Source organism: Carassius carassius, chromosome 1 (assembly GCF_963082965.1).
Source record: "Carassius carassius chromosome 1, fCarCar2.1, whole genome shotgun sequence".
Taxonomy (NCBI): Eukaryota; Metazoa; Chordata; class Actinopteri; order Cypriniformes; family Cyprinidae; genus Carassius; species Carassius carassius.
Genome location: NC_081755.1, coordinates 2,880,424 through 2,892,736, shown reverse-complemented (window position 1 = coordinate 2,892,736; position 12,313 = coordinate 2,880,424). Strand labels below are relative to the sequence as shown.

The 12,313-nt window shown below is 37.2% G+C and overlaps 1 non-coding gene across 1 annotated transcript; it reads left to right on the top strand.

Moving 5' to 3' along the window:
• Nucleotides 1-11,393: 11,393 nt before the first annotated feature.
• trnag-gcc (transfer RNA glycine (anticodon GCC)) lies at nucleotides 11,394-11,464 on the top strand. Its single transcript has one exon. It is a non-coding gene; the product is annotated as a tRNA-Gly (tRNA).
• Nucleotides 11,465-12,313: the final 849 nt, after the last annotated feature.

Genomic DNA, 12,313 nt, shown 5'->3' with positions numbered 1-12,313 from the left:
TCACTGCCATTATAAAGCACTTTTGTGATGGATTTATACAGTGTATGCTGCTTTGAAATCTCAGCACCCATTCACTGGCATTATAAAGCACTTTTGTGTTGGATTTATACAGTGTATGCTGCTGCAAATCTCAGCACCCATTCACTGCCATTATAAAGCACTTTTATGATGGATTTATGCACTGTATGCTGTTTCGAAATCTCTGCACCCGTTCACTGCCATTATAAAGCAATTTTATGATGGATTTATATACTGTATGTTGCTTCAAAGCTCAGCACCCATTCACTGCCATTATAAAGCACTTTTATGATGGATTTATACAGTGTATGTTGCTTCAAATCTCAGCACCTGTTCACTGCCATTATAAAGCACTTTTGTGATGGATTTATACAGTGTATGCTGCTTTGAAATCTCAGCACCTGTTCACTGCCATTATAAAGCACGTTTGTGATGGATTTATACAGTGTATGCTGCTTCAAATCTCAGCACCCATTCACTGCCATTACAAAGCACTTTTGTGATGTATTTAATACAGTGTATGCTGCTTCAAATCTCAGCACCTGTTCACTGCCATTATAAAGCACTTTTGTGATGGATTTATACAGTGTATGTTGCTTCAAATCTCAGCACCTGTTCACTGCCATTATAAAGCACTTTTGTGATGGATTTATACAGTGTATGCTGCTTCAAATCTCAGCACCCATTCACTGCCATTACAAAGCACTTTTGTGATGTATTTATACAGTGTATGCTGCTTTGAAATCTCAGCACCTGTTCACTGCCATTATAAAGCCCTTTTGTGATAGATTTATACAGTGTATGCTGCTTTGAAATCTCAGCACCCATTCACTGCCATTAAAAAGCACTTTTGTGTTGGATTTATACAGTGTATGCTGCTTCAAATCTCAGCACCCATTCACTGCCATTATAAAGCACTTTTGTGTTGGATTTATACAGTGTATGCTGCTTCAAATCTCATCACCCATTCACTGCCATTATAAAGCACTTTTATGATGGATTTATACAGTGTATGTTGCTTCAAATCTCAGCACCTGTTCACTGCCATTATAAAGCACTTTTGTGATGGATTTATACAGTGTATGCTGCTTTGAAATCTCAGCACCTGTTCACTGCCATTATAAAGCACGTTTGTGATGGATTTATACAGTGTATGCTGCTTCAAATCTCAGCACCCATTCACTGCCATTACAAAGCACTTTTGTGATGTATTTAATACAGTGTATGCTGCTTCAAATCTCAGCACCTGTTCACTGCCATTATAAAGCACTTTTGTGATGGATTTATACAGTGTATGTTGCTTCAAATCTCAGCACCTGTTCACTGCCATTATAAAGCACTTTTGTGATGGATTTATACAGTGTATGCTGCTTCAAATCTCAGCACCCATTCACTGCCATTACAAAGCACTTTTGTGATGTATTTATACAGTGTATGCTGCTTTGAAATCTCAGCACCTGTTCACTGCCATTATAAAGCCCTTTTGTGATAGATTTATACAGTGTATGCTGCTTTGAAATCTCAGCACCCATTCACTGCCATTAAAAAGCACTTTTGTGTTGGATTTATACAGTGTATGCTGCTTCAAATCTCAGCACCCATTCACTGCCATTATAAAGCACTTTTGTGTTGGATTTATACAGTGTATGCTGCTTCAAATCTCATCACCCATTCACTGCCATTATAAAGCGCTTTTATGATGGATTTATGCACTGTATGCTGCTTCAAATCTCAGCACCCATTCACTGCCATTATAAGGCACTTTTGTATTGGATTTATTCACTGTATGCTGTTTCGAAATCTCTGTACCCGTTCACTGCCATTATAAAGCACTTTTATGATGGATTTATACAGTGTATGCTGCTTCAAATCTCAGCACCCATTCACTGCCATTATAAAGCACTTTTGTGATGGATTTATACAGTGTATGCTGCTTCAAATCTCAGCACCCATTCACTGCCATTATAAAGCACGTTTGTGATGGATTTATACAGTGTATGCTGCTTCAAATCTCAGCACCCATTCACTGCCATTATAAAGCACTTTTGTGATGGATTTATACAGTGTATGTTGCTTCAAATCTCAGCACCTGTTCACTGCCATTATAAAGCACTTTTATGATGGATTTATACAGTGTATGTTGCTTCAAATCTCAGCACCTGTTCACTGCCATTATAAAGCACTTTTGTGATGGATTTATATACTGTATGTTGCTTCAAATCTCAGCACCCATTCACTGCCATTATAAAGCACTTTTATGATGGATTTATACAGTGTATGTTGCTTCAAATCTCAGCACCTGTTCACTGCCATTATAAAGCACGTTTGTGATGGATTTATACAGTGTATGCTGCTTCAAATCTCAGCACCCATTCACTGCCATTACAAAGCACTTTTGTGATGTATTTAATACAGTGTATGCTGCTTCAAATCTCAGCACCTGTTCACTGCCATTATAAAGCACTTTTGTGATGGATTTATACAGTGTATGTTGCTTCAAATCTCAGCACCTGTTCACTGCCATTATAAAGCACTTTTATGATGGATTTATATACTGTATGTTGCTTCAAATCTCAGCACCTGTTCACTGCCATTATAAAGCACTTTTATGATGGATTTATGCACTGTATGCTGCTTTGAAATCTCAGCACCCATGCACTGCCATTATAAAGCACATTTATGATGGATTTATAAAGTGTATGTTGCTTCAAACCTCAGCATCCATTCACTGCCATTATAAAGCACTTTTGTGTTGGATTTATACAGTGTATGCTGCCTTGAAATCACAGCACCTGTTCACTGCCATTATAAAGCACTTTTATAATGGATTTATACAGTGTATTATACAGTGTATGCTGCTTTGAAATCTCAGCACCTGTTCACTGCCATTATAAAGCACTTTTGTGATGGATTTATACAGTGTATGCTGCTTCAAATCTCAGCACCCATTCACTGCCATTATAAAGCACTTTATGATGGATTTATGCACTGTATGCTGCTTTGAAATCTCAGCACCCATTCACTGCCATTATAAAGCACATTTATGATGGATTAATACAGTGTATGCTGCTTTGAAATCTCAGCACCTGTTCACAGCCATTCTAAAGCACTTTTGTGATGGATTTATTCACTGTATGCTGTTTCGAAATCTCTGCACCCGTTCACTGCCATTATAAATCACTTTTATTATGGATTTATATACTGTATGTTGCTTCAAATCTCAGCACCCATTCACTGCCATTATAAAGCACTTTTATGATGGATTTATACAGTGTATGTTGCTTCAAATCTCAGCACCCATTCACTGCCATTACAAAGCACTTTTGTGATGTATTTAATACAGTGTATGCTGCTTCAAATCTCAGCACCTGTTCACTGCCATTATAAAGCACTTTTGTGATGGATTTATACAGTGTATGTTGCTTCAAATCTCAGCACCTGTTCACTGCCATTATAAAGCACTTTTGTGATGGATTTATACAGTGTATGCTGCTTCAAATCTCAGCACCCATTCACTGCCATTACAAAGCACTTTTGTGATGTATTTATACAGTGTATGCTGCTTTGAAATCTCAGCACCTGTTCACTGCCATTATAAAGCCCTTTTGTGATGGATTTATACAGTGTATGCTGCTTTGAAATCTCAGCACCCATTCACTGCCATTAAAATGCACTTTTGTGCTGGATTTATACAGTGTATGCTGCTTCAAATCTCAGCACCCATTCACTGCCATTATAAAGCACTTTTGTGTTGGATTTATACAGTGTATGCTGCTTCAAATCTCATCACCCATTCACTGCCATTATAAAGCGCTTTTATGGTGGATTTATGCACTGTATGCTGCTTCAAATCTCAGCACCCATTCACTGCCATTATAAAGCGCTTTTATGATGGATTTATACAGTGTATGCTGCTTCAAATCTCAGCACCCATTCACTGCCATTATAAAGCACTTTTGTGATGGATTTATACAGTGTATGTTGCTTCAAATCTCAGCACCTGTTCACTGCCATTATAAAGCACTTTTGTGATGGATTTATACAGTGTATGCTGCTTTGAAATCTCAGCACCCATTCACTGGCATTATAAAGCACTTTTGTGTTGGATTTATACAGTGTATGCTGCTGCAAATCTCAGCACCCATTCACTGCCATTATAAAGCACTTTTATGATGGATTTATGCACTGTATGCTGTTTCGAAATCTCTGCACCCGTTCACTGCCATTATAAAGCAATTTTATGATGGATTTATATACTGTATGTTGCTTCAAAGCTCAGCACCCATTCACTGCCATTATAAAGCACTTTTATGATGGATTTATACAGTGTATGTTGCTTCAAATCTCAGCACCTGTTCACTGCCATTATAAAGCACTTTTGTGATGGATTTATACAGTGTATGCTGCTTTGAAATCTCAGCACCTGTTCACTGCCATTATAAAGCACGTTTGTGATGGATTTATACAGTGTATGCTGCTTCAAATCTCAGCACCCATTCACTGCCATTACAAAGCACTTTTGTGATGTATTTAATACAGTGTATGCTGCTTCAAATCTCAGCACCTGTTCACTGCCATTATAAAGCACTTTTGTGATGGATTTATACAGTGTATGTTGCTTCAAATCTCAGCACCTGTTCACTGCCATTATAAAGCACTTTTGTGATGGATTTATACAGTGTATGCTGCTTCAAATCTCAGCACCCATTCACTGCCATTACAAAGCACTTTTGTGATGTATTTATACAGTGTATGCTGCTTTGAAATCTCAGCACCTGTTCACTGCCATTATAAAGCCCTTTTGTGATAGATTTATACAGTGTATGCTGCTTTGAAATCTCAGCACCCATTCACTGCCATTAAAAAGCACTTTTGTGTTGGATTTATACAGTGTATGCTGCTTCAAATCTCAGCACCCATTCACTGCCATTATAAAGCACTTTTGTGTTGGATTTATACAGTGTATGCTGCTTCAAATCTCATCACCCATTCACTGCCATTATAAAGCACTTTTATGATGGATTTATACAGTGTATGTTGCTTCAAATCTCAGCACCTGTTCACTGCCATTATAAAGCACTTTTGTGATGGATTTATACAGTGTATGCTGCTTTGAAATCTCAGCACCTGTTCACTGCCATTATAAAGCACGTTTGTGATGGATTTATACAGTGTATGCTGCTTCAAATCTCAGCACCCATTCACTGCCATTACAAAGCACTTTTGTGATGTATTTAATACAGTGTATGCTGCTTCAAATCTCAGCACCTGTTCACTGCCATTATAAAGCACTTTTGTGATGGATTTATACAGTGTATGTTGCTTCAAATCTCAGCACCTGTTCACTGCCATTATAAAGCACTTTTGTGATGGATTTATACAGTGTATGCTGCTTCAAATCTCAGCACCCATTCACTGCCATTACAAAGCACTTTTGTGATGTATTTATACAGTGTATGCTGCTTTGAAATCTCAGCACCTGTTCACTGCCATTATAAAGCCCTTTTGTGATAGATTTATACAGTGTATGCTGCTTTGAAATCTCAGCACCCATTCACTGCCATTAAAAAGCACTTTTGTGTTGGATTTATACAGTGTATGCTGCTTCAAATCTCAGCACCCATTCACTGCCATTATAAAGCACTTTTGTGTTGGATTTATACAGTGTATGCTGCTTCAAATCTCATCACCCATTCACTGCCATTATAAAGCGCTTTTATGATGGATTTATGCACTGTATGCTGCTTCAAATCTCAGCACCCATTCACTGCCATTATAAGGCACTTTTGTATTGGATTTATTCACTGTATGCTGTTTCGAAATCTCTGTACCCGTTCACTGCCATTATAAAGCACTTTTATGATGGATTTATACAGTGTATGCTGCTTCAAATCTCAGCACCCATTCACTGCCATTATAAAGCACTTTTGTGATGGATTTATACAGTGTATGCTGCTTCAAATCTCAGCACCCATTCACTGCCATTATAAAGCACGTTTGTGATGGATTTATACAGTGTATGCTGCTTCAAATCTCAGCACCCATTCACTGCCATTATAAAGCACTTTTGTGATGGATTTATACAGTGTATGTTGCTTCAAATCTCAGCACCTGTTCACTGCCATTATAAAGCACTTTTATGATGGATTTATACAGTGTATGTTGCTTCAAATCTCAGCACCTGTTCACTGCCATTATAAAGCACTTTTGTGATGGATTTATATACTGTATGTTGCTTCAAATCTCAGCACCCATTCACTGCCATTATAAAGCACTTTTATGATGGATTTATACAGTGTATGTTGCTTCAAATCTCAGCACCTGTTCACTGCCATTATAAAGCACGTTTGTGATGGATTTATACAGTGTATGCTGCTTCAAATCTCAGCACCCATTCACTGCCATTACAAAGCACTTTTGTGATGTATTTAATACAGTGTATGCTGCTTCAAATCTCAGCACCTGTTCACTGCCATTATAAAGCACTTTTGTGATGGATTTATACAGTGTATGTTGCTTCAAATCTCAGCACCTGTTCACTGCCATTATAAAGCACTTTTGTGATGGATTTTTACAGTGTATGTTGCTTCAAATCTCAGCACCCGTTCACTGCCATTATATAGCACTTTTATGATGGATTTATGAACTGTTTGTTGCTTTGAAATCTCAGCACCTGTTCATTGCCATTATAAAGCACTTTTGTTCAGGATTTATGCACTGTATGCTGCTTTGAAATCTCAGCACCTGTTCACTTTTTGTTGCTTTGAAATCTCAGCACCTGTTTACTGCCATTATAAAGCACTTTTGTGAAGGATTTATGCACTGTATGCTGCTTTGAAATCTCAGCACCTGTTCACTGTTTGTTGCTTTGAAATCTCAGCACCTGTTCATTGCCATTATAAAGCACTTTTGTGAAGGATTTATGCACTGTATGCTGCTTTGAAATCCCAGCACCTGTTCACTGTTTGTTGCTTTGAAATCTCAGCACCTGTTCACTGCCATTATAAAGCACTTTTGTGAAGGATTTATGCACTGTATGCTGCTTTGAAATCTCAGCACCTGTTCACTGCCATTATAAAGCCCTTTTGTGATGGATTTATACAGTGTATGCAGCTTCAAATCTCAGCACCCAATCACTGCCATTATAAAGCACTTTTGTGTTGGATTTATACAGTGTATGCTGCCTTGAAATCACAGCACCTGTTCACTGCCATTATAAAGCACTTTTATGATGGATTTATACAGTTTATGCTGCTTTGAAATCTCAGCACCTGTTCACTGCCATTATAAAGCACTTTTATGATGGATTTATACAGTGTATGCTGCTTCAAATCTCAGCACCCATTCACTGCCATTATAAAGCACTTTTATGATGGAATTATGCACTGTATGCTGCTTTGAAATCTCAGCACCCATTCACTGCCATTATAAAGCACATTTATGATGGATTTATAAAGTGTATGTTGCTTCAAATCTCAGCATCCATTCACTGCCATTATAAAGCACTTTTGTGATGGAGTTATACAGTGTATGCTGCCTTGAAATCACAGCACCTGTTCACTGCCATTATAAAGCACTTTTATAATGGATTTATGCACTGTATGCTTCTTCAAATCTCAGCACCCATTCACTGCCATTATAAAGCACGTTTGTGATGGATTTATGCACTGTATGCTGCTTTATAATGGCAGTGAATGGGTGCTGAGATTTCAAAGCACATTTATGATGGATTTATAAATTGTATGTTGCTTCAAATCTCAGCACCCATTCACTGCCATTAAAAAGCACTTTTGTGATGGATTTATTCACTGTATGCTGTTTCGAAATCTCTGCACCCGTTCACTGCCATTATAAAGCACATTTATGATGGATTTATAAAGTGTATGTTGCTTCAAATCTCAGCACCCATTCACTGCCATTATAAAGCACTTTTGTGATGGATTTATACAGTGTATGCTGCTTTGAAATCTCAGCACCTGTTCACTGCCATTCTAAAGCACTTTTGTGATGGATGTATACAGTGTATGCTGCTTTGAAATCACAGCACCTGCTCACTGCCATTATAAAGCACTTTTGTGATGGATCTATACAGTGTATGCTGCTTTGAAGTCACAGCACCTGTTCACTGCCATTATAAAGCACGTTTGTGATGGATTTATACAGTGTATGCTGCTTTGAAATCTCAGCACCTGTTCACTGCCATTATAAAGCACTTTTATGATGGATTTATACAGTGTATGCTGCTTTGAAATCTCAGCACCTATTCTCTGCCATTATAAAGCAATTTTGTAATGGATTTATTCACTGTATGCTGTTTCGAAATCTCTGCACCCATTCACTGCCATTATAAAGCACGTTTGTGATGGATTTATACAGTGTATGCTGCTTCAAATCTCAGCACCCATTCACTGCCATTATAAAGCACTTTTATGATGGATTTATACAGTGTATGCTGCCTTGAAATCTCAGCACATGTTCACTGCCATTATAAAGCACTTTTATGATGGATTTAGACACTGTATGTTGCTTCAAATCTCAGCATCCATTCACTGCCATTATAAAGCACTTTGTGTTGGATTTATACAGTGTATGCTGCCTTGAAATCACAGCACCTGTTCACTGCCATTATAAAGCACTTTTATGATGGATTTATATACTGTATTTTGCTTCAAATCTCAGCACCCGTTCACTGCCATTATATAGCACTTTTATGATGGATTTATACAGTGTATGCTGCCTTGAAATCTCAGCACCTGTTCATTGCCATTATAAAGCACTTTTGTTCAGGATTTATGCACTGTATGCTGCTTTGAAATCTCAGCACCTGTTCACTGTTTGTTGCTTGCAAATCTCAGCACCTGTTCATTGCCATTATAAAGCACTTTTGTGAAGGATTTATGCACTGTATGCTGCCTTGAAATCACAGCACCTGTTCACTGCCATTATAAAGCACTTTTATGATGGCTGTATACAGTGTATGCTGTTTCGAAATCTCTGCACCTGTTCACTGCCATTATAAAGCACGTTTGTGATGGATTTATACAGTGTATGCTGCTTTGAAATCTCAGCACCTGTTCACTGCCATTATAAAGCACTTTTATGATGGATTTATACAGTGTATGCTGCTTTGAAATCTCAGCACCTATTCTCTGCCATTATAAAGCAATTTTGTAATGGATTTATTCACTGTATGCTGTTTCGAAATCTCTGCACCCATTCACTGCCATTATAAAGCACGTTTGTGATGGATTTATACAGTGTATGCTGCTTCAAATCTCAGCACCCATTCACTGCCATTATAAAGCACTTTTATGATGGATTTATACAGTGTATGCTGCCTTGAAATCTCAGCACATGTTCACTGCCATTATAAAGCACTTTTATGATGGATTTAGACACTGTATGTTGCTTCAAATCTCAGCATCCATTCACTGCCATTATAAAGCACTTTGTGTTGGATTTATACAGTGTATGCTGCCTTGAAATCACAGCACCTGTTCACTGCCATTATAAAGCACTTTTATGATGGATTTATATACTGTATTTTGCTTCAAATCTCAGCACCCGTTCACTGCCATTATATAGCACTTTTATGATGGATTTATACAGTGTATGCTGCCTTGAAATCTCAGCACCTGTTCATTGCCATTATAAAGCACTTTTGTTCAGGATTTATGCACTGTATGCTGCTTTGAAATCTCAGCACCTGTTCACTGTTTGTTGCTTGCAAATCTCAGCACCTGTTCATTGCCATTATAAAGCACTTTTGTGAAGGATTTATGCACTGTATGCTGCCTTGAAATCACAGCACCTGTTCACTGCCATTATAAAGCACTTTTATGATGGCTGTATACAGTGTATGCTGCTTTGAAATCTCAGCACCTGTTCACTGCCATTATAAAGCACTTTTATGATGGATTTATACAGTGTATGCTGCTTCAAATCTCAGCACCCATTCACTGCCATTATAAAGCACTTTTATGATGGAATTATGCACTGTATGCTGCTTTGAAATCTCAGCACCCATTCACTGCGATTATAAAGCACATTTATGATGGATTTATAAAGTGTATGTTGCTTCAAATCTCAGCATCCATTCACTGCCATTATAAAGCACTTTTGTGATGGAGTTATACAGTGTATGCTGCTTTGAAATCACAGCACCTGTTCACTGCCATTATAAAGCACTTTTATGGTGGATTTATACAGTGTATGCTGCTTTGAAATCTCAGCACTTTTTCACTACCATTATAAAGCACTTTTATGATGGATTTATGCACTGTATGCTGCTTCAAATCTCAGCACCCATTCACTGCCATTATAAAGCACTTTTATGATGGATTTATGCACTGTATGCTGCTTTGAAATCTCAGCACCCATTCACTGCCATTATAAAGCACATTTATGATGGATTTATACAGTGTATGTTGCTTCAAATCTCAGCACCCATTCACTGCCATTCTAAAGCACTTTTATGATGGATTTATACAGTGTATGCTGCTTTGAAACCTCAGCACCTGTTCACTGCCATTATAAAGCACTTTTGTGATTTTTTTTTTTTTGTGTGAAGTTTTACACTAAATACTCTTTATTTATTTATTTTTCAAATGTATTTACTTATTTATTTTGCACTAGCCTATATGTTCACGCCATAAGAGAAAAATTAAGGAAGTAAATTAAAACATTTAGCTACTGTATTATCCGCAGATGAAGTAGATTTGTCTTTCGTCATCATTATTTTCACTTTTGTATTGAGATTACATGTATTCCACAGTTCAGAAATGGTTTCTGACCACGGTTTTACTTTAGTAAACATAATTTAGCCGTGGTATTTTAGTAGAGTCACATCTCGCTCATCTGACACATCTGACACATTAACAACACACACTAAACACTTTCTGCAGGACTTAAAGCACAAAGTCTTAAATTCATAAAATGCATAGGAAAAAGTGATTTATGATACAAATGTAAAAGGAAGTCTCTAGAAATGTAACGAAATTAAATTAGTTAATTAATTAAATTAGTCAATGAATTATTAAAACGTCCCTTTTGTTAATCTGTAAATTACATTTAGGTGTGTAATTAAATTAAGTATGACTTAAATCATTCCATTACTTAAATTAATTTTCATTAATTTCCGTTTGAGTTCAATTTAAATCCATCTTATTTACATTACAAAAGCCATTTAATATAACTTTTCCTGTTGTCGTATGACCAAGTATGAACAAGAGCGCCACGAGAGCGCCAGCGGCCGAAAGAATATTGCATCCGTAGTGGTTTAGCACTACCATTGAGAATGAATAGGAAACGGTTTAGGGAAATTCGGCTGAGGCTGCAGCTTGAATCCAGTAGGGGGCGGCGTGCAAACCTCATCAGCATTGGTGGTTCAGTGGTAGAATTCTCGCCTGCCACGCGGGAGGCCCGGGTTCGATTCCCGGCCAATGCAGACACACATTTTCACTTTTTAACCCCAAGGCATTTTCTGGTTCTCCATACTATGTGGACCAGCAACCGTTTGGTTACCTACATTCTTCAAAATATCTTCTTTTGTGTTTAACAGAAGAAATAAACTCATACAGGTCTGGAACGACGTGAGAGGAAGTAAAAGATGTTTCAGCTTTTATGTGAACTGTCCCTCTAAAGCTTCTGGAACTCATTACTACACTGAAAAACTGATTGGTTTCCTCAGCACTTTTGTCTTGTTTTCCAGCACACGTTCATAAATCAAGACAGATTTACTGGACAAGTCCTGCATTCTGAGGAATCGATCAAAATCAAGTAAGTTTGTGTTTAAAACAAGAACAAATACCTGCCAAAGTGGTCACTTCATTTTGATGAAACAACAAAAATTAGACTCAATATTTTTAATCAATTTGCTTCCCAATTAAATGCATCTTGATTTAAGGATGTTGATATATTTGTACTGGAAAACAAGACAAAACACTAAATTAGAAAATCTTTTATTTTGCAGTGTAAAACTTTATGGTTAAATAAAATAACTAACTATAATATGTATACATTCTCACATATGACATAACACAAATGCAGTGTGTGTGCATAGCTACAGTATATAAACATAAACCACATAAAAGTGCATGATTAAAATCCCATTTCTGTCAGTTTCTCTTCTGTAACATGATAAAAGCAGATTCGTCCGGCGTATACATCACAGAAATGCTTCATTTGAGTAAAAGCTGAATGAATCACTTGTGGTTTCTGATGTTTCCAGCACTGATCCGTCGTGCTTAAATGTATTTATTTATTTATTTATTTATGTTAGGAGAACCGTGTCTGG